Raw genomic sequence first — 14,726 nt, forward strand, 5'->3', positions numbered from 1 at the left:
AGCATGGAGTATGAGGAAAGAAAGAGAAAGGAATGAAGCTAGAGAGGCAAGGGGAGAGAAGATCATGCTTGAAACAACAACCATGCTAACAATCTAGCCTTATCCTGAAGGTAACATTTAAGGATTGACATGGTATCATCTGATAAGAGGGTGTGGGTTTTTAATAATAGTAACAGGCACAGATTTTTTTAATGGTACAAGTCAATTCTCTCATTTCTTGGTGGAATAGCTTTTGCCTGTTTTTTTCACAAGAACTGCAAAGGCAAGAGTGTGAGTGTGGAATAGAATGCAAACACTGGTTAATACCTAATTACAAGCTCTAATCCACTTCAGCTCTTTTTTCCTCTTTAAATTTTCCACACTGACATTTTTAGGGAACACACAGGAAAACTTTCAAAGGTTTTCCATTTCACTAGGGTACATTCATTTTGCTTTAAATTGAAAACTTTCTAACAACAACACTGATACCTTTGCCCTGTTTGCAAAGGACTATGGATTTTCAAAGGGCCACAGTGATAATTAAAAGATTTCTGGTTTACTCCTTGCCAGGTCCTGTGGAAGACACTGAGGAGACCGTGATGCCCAGAACAGATGTGGCTGTCATCATTAAACTTAAACTCTAATAGAAAAAAAAGGCATTAAATGAGTAATATGCAAGCATAGTTATAAATTTGTTATGTGCTACAAATAAAAGCAAAAGGACGAGTTGAAAAAGAAATATACCATTAGATTTAGAACAAAGGTATCATTGCTGCTCTTTGCAAAGGTAACATCCAAGGAGTGGAAGAGTCAAAATTAAAACACAAGGGATTGCGGCATATGCATGTTTGGAGGAAGAAGATGCCATGAGATGGCAGAATCAAGAACCTGCGCTGTGAACAGTCAAGAGAGAAAAGGTAGTGGTTGAAAAAGCAAACATGCTTGCAAGTTGACTGGAAGGGGAGAGTGCAAGAGAGGTTGAATATAAGACAAAGCATTGATGAGAGAGATTATGACTAATAATGCCAACATTTTATATCCGGGTGTTAGATGTAACTGCTTTATGTGCAATTCTAAAAAATCTCCAAGATCAGCACTGCTGTCCCAATTCTGCATATGAGAAAACTAAATTTAATGAAGTTAGGTAACCTGAACAAATCACATCATGGTGGAACTAGGATTCAAACCCAGGTCCTTATGACTTCAAAACACACCATACCATACCACACTGCCTTACTCATTCAACAAACCATTACTTTTCAAACCATTTCTGAAGTGGCAGGTACTATGTATTGAGGCCACAGAGATGAATTAAACATGCTCTTTACCTCTAAATAGTGAAGAAGTGAAGACAGACATATACCTAATACGAACAAGTGGAGGCACTGAAGATGGCGGCGTGAGTAGGGCAGCAGAAATCTCCTCCCAAAACCCTATATATTTTTGAAAATACAGCAAATACAACCATTCCTAAAAGAGAGACCAGAAGATACAGTACAACAGCCAGGATACATCTACATCTGCGAGAACTCAGCATCTCATGAAAAGGGTAAGATACAAAGCTGTGACTTGGCTGGACATGAGCACTACCTCCACCCCAGCTCACCAGCAGGAGGAAAAGAACCAGAGTGGGGAGGGAGTGGAAGCACAGGACTGCTAAATAACCAGCCCTAGTAATCTGCACCAGGAGTGCAGACAGACACACACTGCATGGTGTACTGGATATTAGAGAAACGGAAAAGTAAAATCCGAGATGGAGACTGTGAGAGGGTCCTGACAGCCTGCTACCCTGGACAAAAGAAAATCGGGTGCTTTAAAAGTCTTAAAGAGACAAGGGTTTAACAGGTGGACAAAATCGTCCCAGCACACTCAGCCCAGCAGGCTGAGAATCTTAAGGAACTTCAGGTGCCCTAATGCCCTGGGTGGCAACACAGTTTCAAAGCCCCTCATGGCGATATGCAGCCTGCCGTTAATTCCCCCATGCCAGTGCTGCAAACAAACCAGCTGACCTGCCACTGGTGCAGACCAGCCAGGGAGCAACCACACCCACAGCAACCACACCCAGTGCAGAGCTAACTGGGCCAGACTCAGAGGATGGCACCAGCACCAAGCTAACAGGCACAGAAAGAAGAAGCCAGCAAAAAGACCAGAAGGCACAAAGGGACACCGTTCTTGCAGGAGAATACATGAGGCGCACCTGCAACACTCAGCAGTGCTGTAGACCATAGTGAGGGCCACCCTGCCCACGGCAGAACAGGTAATTAACCCAGAGACTGGTCCCTGTGTGGAGGTAACCAGCACAGGAAATGGAGAAGGGCAAAGCGACCAGCAAGCAGGAAGGTACTTTGATCTCCCAGCTGAAACACATGCCACCTGCCTGGGACCACATCTATCGCCATGAAAAGGCAGAAGAATCTGGTCCACTCAAAAATCACTCACACAACCCCAGAGAGAGGGCCTGGTGAGATAGATATAACCAAACTTCATGAAAAAGAATTCAAAATAAAATCATAACCATGCTGATGGACCTGCAGAGAAATATGCAGGAGCTAAGGGATGAAGGCACGAGGGAGAATACAGAAATGAAACAATCGATAGAAGGGCTTAAGAGCACAATGGATGAGCTACAAGAGACTGTTAATGGAATAGAAATCAGAGAACAGGAATACAGAGAAGATGAGGCAGAGAGAGATAAAAGGATCTATCTCTAGGAATAAAAGAATATTAAGAGAAGTGTGTGACCAATCCAAATGGAACAATATTTGCATAACAGGGGTACCAGAAGAAGAACACAGAGAAAAATGGATACAAAGTATACTTGAAGAAATAATTGCTGAAAACTTCCCCAAGATGGGGAAGGAAATAGTCTCTCGGACCACGGAAGCCCACAGATCTCCAAAAACCAAGGAGGACAACAACAAGACATATAATAATTAAAATGGCAAAGTTCAAAGACAAGGACAGGGTATTAAAGGCAGCCAGAGAGAAGAAAAAGATCAGCTACCAAGGAAAAACCCATCAGGTTATCATCAGACTTCTCAACAGAAACCTTACAGGCCAGAAGAGAGTGGCATGATATATTTAATGCAATGAAAGAGAAGGGCCTTGAACCAAGAATACTGCATACAGCAAGATTATCATTTAAATTTGAAGGAGGGATTAAATGATTTCCAGATAAGCAAAAGTTGAGGGAATTTGAATCCCACAAACCAACTCTACATGGTTATTTTAGAGGGACTGCTCTAGATGGAAGCACTCCTAAGGCTAAATAGATGGCACCAGGGAAAATGAAATCACAGCAAAGAAAGCAGACCAACCAAATACTAACTAAAGGCAAAAAATAAAATCAGCTATCCACAAAAGCAGTCAAAGGAAACACAAGATAGTACAGAATAAAACACCTAACATATAAAGAGTGGAGGAGGAAGAAGGAAGGAAAATAAACATCAGACTCTGTTTATAATAGCATTCATAAGTGAGTTAAGGTTAGACAGTTAGATAGTGAAGAAGCTACCCTTGAACCTTTGGTAGCAACAAATCCAAAGCCTGCAATGGTAAAAAGTATATATCTATCGATAATCACACTAAACATAAATGGACTGAATGCACCAATCAAAAGACACAGAATAATAGAATGGATAAAAAAGCAAGAACGATCTACATGCTATGTACAAGAGACTGACCTCAAGCCCAAAGACATAAACAGACTAAAAGTGAAGGGATGGAAAAAGATATTTCATGAAAAGAATAGGGAGAAAAAAGAAGGTGTGGCAGTACCTGTATCAAACAAAATAGACTTCAAAACAAAGAAAGTAACAAGAGATGAAAAAGGACATTACATAATGATAAAGGCATCCATCCAACAAGAGGATATAACCATTATAAATATCTATGTGACCAACACAGGAGCACAGACATATGTGAAACAAATACCAACAGAATTAAAGGAGGAAACAGAATGGAATGAATTGAATTTAGGGGACTTGAACACACCACTCACTCCAAAGGACAGATCAGACAGACAGAAAATAAGGACACAGAGGCACTGAACAACACATTAGAACTGATGGACCTAACAGACGTTTACCGAACTCTACACCCAAAAGCAGCAGGATACACATTCTTCTAAAGTGCACATGGAACATTTGCCAGAACAGACCTTACACTAGGCCACAAAAAGAATCTCACTACATTCAAAACAATTGAAATTCTATCAATCAACTTCTCAGATCAAAAAGGTATAAAACTAGAAATAAACTGTACAAAGAAAACAAATCTACTCACAAACACATGGAAGCTGAACAACATCTTCCTAAATAATCAATGGATCAAAGACAAAATTAAAACAGACATCAAGCAATATATGGAGACAAATGACAAGAACAGCACAATGCCCAACTTCTGTGGGACACAGCAAAGGCAGTTCTAAGAGGAAAGTATATAGCAATCCAGGCCTATTTAAAGAAGGAAGAACAATCCCTAATAAATAGTCTAGGGTCACAATTATTGAAACTGGAAAAAGAAGAACAAATGAGGCCCAAAGCCAGCAGGAGGAGACACATATTAAAGATCAGAGAATAAATAAATAAAATTGAGAAGAATAAAACAATAGAAAAAAATCAATGAAACCAAGAGCTGGTTCTTTGAGAAATAAACAAAATAGAGAAAACCCTAGCCAGACTTTTAGAGAAAAAGAGAATCTACACACATGAACAGAATCAGAAATGAGAAAGGAAAAATCAGGACAGACACCACAGAAATACAAAGAATTATTAGAGAGCAATACGTATATCTATATGCTAACAAGCTGGATTACTTAGAAGAAATGGTCAACTTTCTAGAAAATTACACCCTTCGAAGACTGACCAAGGAAGAAACAGAAAATCTAAACAGACCAATTATGAGCAACAAAATTGAATCGGTAATAAAAAACTACCCAACAGCAAAATACTGATCCAGATAGATTCACTGCTGAATTTTATGAGAAGTATAGAGAAGACATAATATCCATTTTCTTAGAGTTTTCCAAAAAACAGAAGAGGAGGGAATGCTCCCAAACTCATTCTATGAAGCCAGCATCACTCTAATAATACCAAAACAAGGCACAGACCACAAGAAAGAAAATTACACACCAATATTCCTGATGAACATAGATACAAAAATACTCAACAAAATATTAGCAAACCAAATTCAATAATACATCAAGAGGATCACAGACCATGACCAAGTGGGATTCATCCCAGGGATGCAAAGGTGGTACAACATTAGAAAATCCATCAACATCATACACCACAGCAACAAAAAGAAGGACAACCACATGATCATCCCCATAAATGATGAAAAAGTATTCGACAAAATTCAACATCCATTCATGATAAAAACTCTCAACAAAATGGGTATAGAGGGCAACTACCTCAACATAATAAAGGCCGTATATGACAAACTCACAGCCAACATTATACTTAACAGTGAGAAGCTGAAAGCTTTTCACTTAACATGGAAAACAAGACAGGGATGCTCACTCTCCCCACTTTAACTCAACATAGTCCTGGAGGTCCTAGCCACAGCAATCAGACAATACAAAGAAATAAAAGGCATCCCGATTGGTAAGGAAGAGGTCTAACTGTCACTACTTGCAGATGACATGATATTGTACATAAAAAACCCTAAGACTCCACCCAAAACTACTAGAACTAATATCTAAATTAAGCAAAGTTGCAGGATACAGAATTAATACACAGAAATCTGTTGCTTTCCTATATACTACCGATGAACTAGCAGAAAGAGAAATCAGGAAAACAATTCCATTCACAATTGCATCAAAAAGAATAAAGTACCTAGGAATAAACCTAACCAAGGAAGTGAAAGACCTATACCCTGAAAACTACAAGACACCCTTAAGAGAAATTAAAGAGGATATTAACAAATGGAAATTCATCCCATGCTCTTGGCTAGGAAGAATTAATATTGTCAAAATGGCAATCCTGCCTAAAGTAATCTACAGATTCAATGCAATCGCTATCAAGATACCAACAGCATTCTTCAGTGAACTGGAACAAATAGTTCTAAAATTCATATGGAACCACAAAAGACGCCAAATAGCCAAAGCAATCCTGAGAAGGAAGAATAAAGCAGGGGGGATCTCACTTCCCAACTTCAAGCTCTACTACAAAGCCACAGTAATCAAGACAATTTGGTACTGGCACAAGAACAGACCCACAAACCAGTGGAACAGAATACAGACTCCACATTTTAATCCAAACATATACAGTCAATTAGTATACAATAAAGGAGCCATGGACATACAATGGGGAAATGACAGTCTCTTCAACAGCTGGTGTTGTCAAAACTGGACAGCTACATGTTAAGAGAATGAAACTGGATCATTGTCTAACCCCATACACAAAAGTAAATTCAAAATGGATCAAGGACCTGAATGTAAGTCATGAAACCATAAAACTCTTAGAAAAAAACATAGGCAAAATCTCTTGGACAAAAACATGAGGGACTTCTTCATGAACATATCCCTCTGGGCAAGGGAAACAAAAGCAAAGATGAACAAGTGAGATTATATCAAGCTAAAAACCTTCTGTACAGCAAAGGACATCATCAATAGAACAAAAAGGCATCCTCCAGTATGGGAGAATATATTTATAAATGACATATCAAATAATGGATTGACATCCAAAATATATAAAGAGCTCACGCACCTCAACAAGCAAAATGCAAATAATCCAATTAAAAAATGGGCAGAGGATCTGAACAGACACTTCTCCAAAGAAGAAATTCAGATGGCCAACAGGTACATGAAAAGATGCTGCACATCACTAATCATCAGAGAAATCCAAGTTAAAACCAATGAGATATCACCTCACACCAGTAAGGATCGCCACCATCCAAAAGACAAACAACAACAAATGTTGGCGAGGTTGTGGAGAAAGGGGAACCCTCCTATACTGCTGGTGGGAATGTAAACTAGTTCAACCATTGCGGAAAGCGATATGGAGGTTCCTCAAAAAACTCAAAATAGAAATACCATTTAACCCAGGAATTCCACTTCTAGGAATTTACCCTGAGAATACAGCAGCCCAGTTTGAAAAAGGGATATGCACCCCTATGTTTATCGCAGCACTATTTACAATAGCCAAGAAATGGAAGCAACCTAAGTGTCCATCAGTGGATGAATGGATAAAGAAGATGTGGTACATATACACAATGGAATATTATTCAGCCGTACGAAGAAAACAAATCCTACCATTTGTAACAACATGAATGGAGCTAGAGGGTATTATGCTCAGTGAAATGAGCCAGGCAGAAAAAGACAGGTATCAAATGATTTCACTCATATGTGAAGTATAAGAACAAAGAAAAAAACTGAAGAAACAAAACAGCAGCAGACTCACTGAACCCAAGAATGGACTAACCATTATCAAAGGAAAGGGACAGGGGAGGATGGGTGGGAAGGAAGGGGCAATGGCAAAAGGGGGCATTTGGATTAGCATACATAATGTAGGGATGTGGGGGGCACGGGGAATGCAGTACAACACAGAGAAGACAAGTAGTGATTCTACAGCATCTTACTACACTGATGGACAGTAACTGTAATGGGGTATTTGGTGGGGACTTGATTATGGGGGAAGTCTAGTAACCACAGTGTCGCTCACGTAATTTTACATTAATGATACCAAAAGAAAAAAAAAAAAGGAAACACCCTGCACAACTTTAGTAGTGTAAATTAGAGATACTGTGAATGATGGGAACGATTATCATAAAAAGACCTAATATTGTAAAATGTCAACTTTTTACTAAAATTAATCTATAAAGCTATTTTTCAAATACAAAAAAAATGGGGGATAGGACTGGGTTTATCCCACATGGATCATAGTTTAAATAATCTAGTCTACTGATTAGTATTAAGTAAATATAAAATATTTAAGTCATCTGATGGCATAACAGCCTGAGAGACAAAGATTCATGTATTTTTTTAAATAAAAAACTGAATGTAAATATACACACACATATATAATTTGATGATACAAATGTTAGCTACTATACATATTTCAATGATAGAAATCACATACTAGCCAGTGTATGTATTCTAATGATACAAATCACATATTCACAGTTTTTACTTATTTCATTATTTTTAATAATGGGAAGGTAAGGTAAGTGAAGGAGAGAGGATCAAAGCTATACCAGAAATCTTCAAGGTTTAGTCCCTGGACTCCCCCAAACAATTCATGCTTTGAAGTATGTTCTTATATTCAGAGAAGAATCTGTATTCTGTATTAGTACACCTTTACTGTAACTTGTTCTATAAATTTACCTTGTTAATAATAACCATAACTAAAGCAAGAATACTTCATTTATCTGAATAAAATGTATCCTTCCTCTAAAAATAGGTATGGAAACTTGCCCTGAATCATTTGATTGTTGGGCCTTATTATTTTCAAGAAAAATGGGAAAGTTAGCAACTCGTTAGGTCATATCAGTCTTAAAATAACGAAGTTGAAGATAAAAAATACCATTTCCTAGTAGGACCTTGGCAAGAAACTGAAGGAATTTTTCATGTTTTACTCATGATTTTAAGGACATTATATAATTTTATAATATTCTCTTTAAAATACAGTTTTAATCCATATAATGAAGATGAAAAGAACCAATCTCATCTAAAAATTTACACAAATATAAAGTCATACCACAATCAGAACTGATTTGTGGTATGTATTAATCTGCTCATGGTGTAACAAGTTACTATAAACGCGGTGGCTTAAAACAGAAATTTATTCTGTTACAATTCTGAGGGCCCAGAAATTCAAACTGAGGTTTACAAGACTAAACCAAGATGACAAAAGGGCCACACTCCTTGGAAGCTTTTGGGAGAATCTGTTTCCTTTCTGTGGCTATTGGCATTCCTTAGCTTGTTAGTACATTATTCTAATCTTTGCTCTGTCATTTTCATTTCTGCTCTTCAGGACCATATCCTCTTCTGCCTACCTTTTGTGAGGGCATTTGTGATTATCTTGGATTATCCAAGGGTACTGTAAATATGACCTCCCCATCTCAAGATCTTTTAACTTGTATCTTCAAATCCTCTTTTGTCCTATACAGTAATATTCACATTTCCAGGGATTAGGTCTTGGATATCTTCGGGGGCATTACTCAGCATATATGGTTTATCTTAGAAATATTAGGTATGTATATAAATCCATTAGAATATTAAATAGGGCAGTTAAAATATTTCCCTCATGGCATGCCAGCAAATCAAGTGAGTGCTACCAAATGCTCCTAGCCGGTGGGTACTAACTCAACGAAGCATGCTTTCTAATTCTAAATGGCACTCAACAACCTGCATCACATCCTCTTGCCATTATTTCAAGTTTTGATAAACACCTTCTGTCTGTAATAGCTGACAAAAAAATATAAAAGCAATAGTGTTAAAGTGATGTACCTGCTGCATTGGTTTGCTAGGGCTGTGTATTTTTTATTAAAATATCATTGATATAAAATTTTATGAAGGTTTCACATGAGCAACACTGTGGTTACTACATTCACCCATATTATCAAGTCCCCCCAACAGACCCCATTTCAGTCACTGTCCATCAACGTAGTAAAATGCTGTAGTCACTATTTGTCTTCTCTGTTCTATACTGTCTTCCCCATGACCCCACACACACACCATGTGTACCAATCGTAATATCGCTCAATCCCCTTCTCCCTCCTGCCCCACCCACCCTCCACCATTCCTCCCCTTTTATAACCACTAATTCCTTCTTAGAGTTTGTGAGTCTGCTGCTGTTTTGTTCCTTTAGTTTTGCTTGTTATACTCCAAAAATGAGTGAAATCATTTGGTACTTGTTTTTCTCTGCCTGGCTTATTTCACCGAGCATAATTCCCTCTACCTCCATCCATGTTGTTGCAGATGGTAGGATTTGTTTTCTTATTATGGCTGAACAATATTCCATTGTGTATATGTACTATATCTTCTTTATCCATTCATCTACTGATGGAAGCTTAGGTTGCTTCCATATCTTGACTATTGTAAATAGTGCTGCAATAAACATGGGTGCATATGTCTTTTTGAATCTGAGATCTTGCTTTCTTTGGGTAAATTCCTAGGAGTGGATTTCCTGGGTCAAATGGTGTTTCTATTTTTAGTTTTCTGAGTAACCTCCATACTGCTTTCCACAATGGTTGAACTAATTTACATTCCCACGAACAGTGTAAGAGGGTTCCCCTTTCTCCGCATCCTCACCAGCATCTGTTGTTTCTAGGGCTGTGTATTTTTAAGGGCATGACATATTAAGCTTTTGATTTCAGAGGTATCTATTCCAAAGACCGATCTCAAAGATTGGGTCTACTGTCAGCTGTATTACATAGCTACTAGCAAAACAACCAGATAAGGAACCAGGTTGCCCCCAGTCATGAAATTACCCTTTCAGAAAGCTCTAGGTAACTTAGATAACTGGCTGCTTGAGTGACCCCACTTTTCCTCATTTTTTCTACACCCTAATTTCGGCTCTTATGCTTTAACTTCACCAATAAGGACTGACCCAGCAAAACCCTAGGCTCTCTGCTCTTATACCCTAATAAAGGCAGCATTCCTGGTCCACACTCTCTCCCTTTTTCTCTGTCGTCCAGCTTATGGTGTGGCCCTCATGAAGCCCTTTGGCAATCTATGTACACTCCATGCTATGTACTCATTTTTGTGAGTAACAAATCTTAATCTTTAAAATTCCCTTTGAAGTTCCCTGATGGTTTTGCAAAGGTTTCCTCTAAATCCTAAGAACCACAGGCCTAGTCCAGTAACAACCTTGGCCCAAGTAATTGAGGGAATGTCTGTGGGGCTCCTGTGAGTAAATTCAGGCCAGGTGAGTGCAGGAGGCACTCCTAGCCAAGGACATCACAATAGGCCTCCGTAAGAGTATACAGACTGGGTCGCTTAAAGAAACAAATTTTATTTTCTCATGATGTTGAAGGCTAAGAAGTCCAAGATCAAGGTGCCAGCAGGGTTGGCTTCTTCTGAGAAACTCTCTCCTTAGCTTCTAAAAAGCTCTCTTCTCTCTGTGTCTTCTTCACATGGTCTTCTTTGTATGTGTGTCCATATATTTTCCTCTTATAAGGACACCAATAATATTGGATTAGGGCCCATCTGATGACCTCACTCTAACTTAATTACTTCTTGAAAGACCCTATCTCCAAATATAGTCACACTTCATGGCACTGGATGTTAGGACTTCAACATATAAATTCTGGGGTAACATAACTCAACTCATAACATGTGCCAAAGAAAAGTAGATACTTAATCTTAAAACTCATGAAATATCCTTAAGAAACTGGTTGAAGAAACCTAAAATATCAACATGCCATCAAGGATTAGCAGAAGTCCCTTGATACTATGGATAAGGACACCAAAAATATCAATAAAGCCAGTAAGGATAGACCAAGAATTGTATACCAAGGGCCGGAAGAAACTGTATGTGTTCGTATTTTCCAGACAAATACAAAGAAACTTGTATGTTCCAAACAAATTTGGAAAAAAATTTTTAAATGGAAGCATGATGGCCAGTGCACAATATTGGGAATGCATACTTTAGAAACTAAACTAATAACTCCATAACACAATGGTTCTCCAACTACTGTCCAAAGACCCACAAGTTCCCCCAGATCCTGTCTTTTCTATGTATCTGTGTGAACCAGACTTTCTTCATATACTTCAACCAAAACAAATCACACAGGCCAAATGGAAAAACAGTTATGAGACTCCAGCTCATCTTTCATTAAAGACATTAAAAACATTTTCAGAAATGTAAAACAGTGCCACTCTTCTCATAAATTTTTGTTTATGTTAATAGTTATTTTTCAATGTAATTTGTATTAACATGCAATGGATTATTTTACTGTTAACTGGGTTAATTAAATATTTTCTCATATATCAGCTTTAATTTCTGATATGATTAATATTGGAAGATCTGCCCACAAAGATGAAAGCCCTTTAGATCCTTAATAATTTAAGATGTTAAGGGAGCCTGAGAACAAGACATCTGAGAACCCAGAGCATTGATTCAGTTAGAATGTCCACTGCAGAAACCCATTCTTTCTCCCAGTGCATATTCTAAGTAGCTTTGCCTAGCTATACAAGCCTATTTATACAAACCTAGTTCACCATGATAAATGAGGCAATTTGTCAATAGAACATTATAGCCTAAGCATTTATGCACCTAATAACATTGCTTCAAATTAAAACATAAAATAAAAAATGATGAGAAAGCAAAGAGAAAGAGACTAGTCCTAAAATATAGCTGGAGATTACAACATACTTTCTTCAATAATTAACAGCACAAGTAGACAGAAAATCAGTAAGGATTCAGAAGTATTGAAAAATATTATCAACTTGACCTAATGAGATTTATAGAACATTCCACCCAGCTACAACAAAATACACATTCTTCTCAAATGCTCACAAAACATTTACCAAGATAGACTATATTCTGGGTGACAAAACAATTTCTAATAAATTTGAAAGGCCAGTTTAACACTGAAATATAGATATTGAAAGAATACTTTCTGATTACATAATTATATTAGAAACGAATAGAGGACAGATCCTTTGAAAATCTCAAAATGTGTGGTAACATTCCAAATAGCCCCTGTCCCAGGGAAGACTAGAAAAGCAGAATTTGAGTGAAAATAAAGCACAAGATATCCAATTTATAAGATAGAGATAACACTATTTCAAGAGAAATTTATAGACCTACAATACACCTATATTAGAAAAGAAAAAGACTCTCAATGACCTCAGCTTTTACCTTAAGTGAAAATAAGGGTAGATTAAGCCCAAGGTTAGATTAATCCCAAAATAAATATGCACCTAAAAGCCTTCCTAGTGAGAAAAATACCAGGTCCAGGTGGCTTCATCAGTGAATTCTACCAAACATTTAAAGGAGAACAAATATCAATTCTACACACACTTTTCCACAAAATTGAAGAGGAAGAAATACTGTCCAACATATTCTTTAAGACCAACATTACAGTGATACGAAAAACCAGATAAAGACCAATGGCAGTACAAGAATACTACACACCAGGCATTCTAAGGAGCATAGAAGCAAAAGTTTTTTAAAAAATTTAGCAAATTATGTCTGACAATCAATGAAATGGACAATATATCATCACAGTTAAGTGGAGTTTATCCTATGAAAACAAGGCTGGCTTAACATTTTTTTAAAAATGCAGTTCACCACATTAACAAACCCAAAGAATTTATGATGTCACCAAACACAGAAAGAGCATGACAAAATCCATTCCTGATAAGAACTCTCAGCAAATCAGCACCTTAAGGGAACTTCCTAAACCTCATAAAGTATATTTCTGGAAAACTTACAGGATATAATCATACATAGTGGTAAAAAAACTGAACGTTTCCTACTAAGACAGCGAGATGACAACAATATCTAATTTATAACTACTCCTATTCAATAGTGTTTTGAAGCTTCAAACTAGTGCACTAAGGGAAATACAGAAAAAGGCAAACATAAAAGGAAAGCAATAAAACTATTTACAGACAATAAGATCTTCTATGTAGAACATCCGATGGAATCCATACAATAAGTACTCTATTAAGTGACTTTAACAAGGATACAAAATAAGTACATTATATTTCTGTACAGACAAAAATGATCAAGATGAGACTATAAATATAGTATCATTTACAATAGCATCAAAAATTTGATAAACTTTGGAATAAATCTGAAAAATGATGTGTAAGTCTTAAATACTGACATCTACAGAAACCATATGAAACTATGCTAAACAGCAATAATCACTAGGGAAGTGGAAATTAATACCACAATAAGATACTACTTCACACCTATTAGAATGGTTAACATTAAAGAGACTGACCACAGCAACTGTTAGTAAGAATGTGAAACAACTAGAACCCTCATATAGTGCTTGGTAGGAAGGTAAAATGATGCCATCTTTTTGGAAAAGGATTTGGCTATAAATTTGGTTGTATAAGTAAACAGACATCAAATGTGACCTATCTATTCTACTCAGAAGTATTTAATTTACTCAAGAAAAAAATAACATATGAAGATTTGTACACAAATGTTCATAGTAGTTCTATTTCTAATAGGCAAAATCTGAAAATAATCTGATGCTTATCAACATCTGAAAGGTTAGACAAAATGTGACCAATGTAGCAGCACTCAACAATAAAAAGAAGTGAACTATTTTTACATATAACAACATGGATGAATCTCAAAATAATTATGGTGAGTAAAAGAAGCCAGACAAAAAAATAGTATATACCATATGATTCCATTTATATAAAAGTTTAGAAAATGTAAACAAATCCATATTGAAGAAAGCCTGAGGACAGGGATGGAAAGGAGGGATAACAAAGGAGTATTAAGAAATCTGGGGGGTTGTTCATTATCATGAATATGTTGATGGTCTCATGGGTGATATGTGTACCAAAATTTATAAAACTGCTTTAATTATGTGCAATTTATTTTACCTCAAAAAAATTCTTAAAAAAAGACCAGAATAAATGATGGTTGTACACCATGAATAATCATGAACAATACTTAAAAATAGTAAACTCTGACACAAAAAAGAAGAGGTTTACTGAACTCAAAGCTGACGCTGAACATGGTCACAGTCAGTACGAATATGAGTGAAGAATCCACATTTCCAGGCTATCTACTTTTTGTCATGTTGACTGTTCAATATATGATCATTTA

The 14,726-nt window shown here is 36.9% G+C and overlaps 1 protein-coding gene across 13 annotated transcripts in view; it reads right to left on the reverse strand.

Moving 5' to 3' along the window:
- Window positions 1-14,726, reverse strand: part of ABI1 (abl interactor 1) — a 146,812-nt gene that overhangs the window by 70,584 nt on the left and 61,502 nt on the right. The gene's annotated exons all lie outside the window — the stretch shown is intronic.

The sequence above is a fragment of the Manis javanica genome, chromosome 2 (assembly GCF_040802235.1).
Source record: "Manis javanica isolate MJ-LG chromosome 2, MJ_LKY, whole genome shotgun sequence".
Classification (NCBI taxonomy): domain Eukaryota; kingdom Metazoa; phylum Chordata; class Mammalia; order Pholidota; family Manidae; genus Manis; species Manis javanica.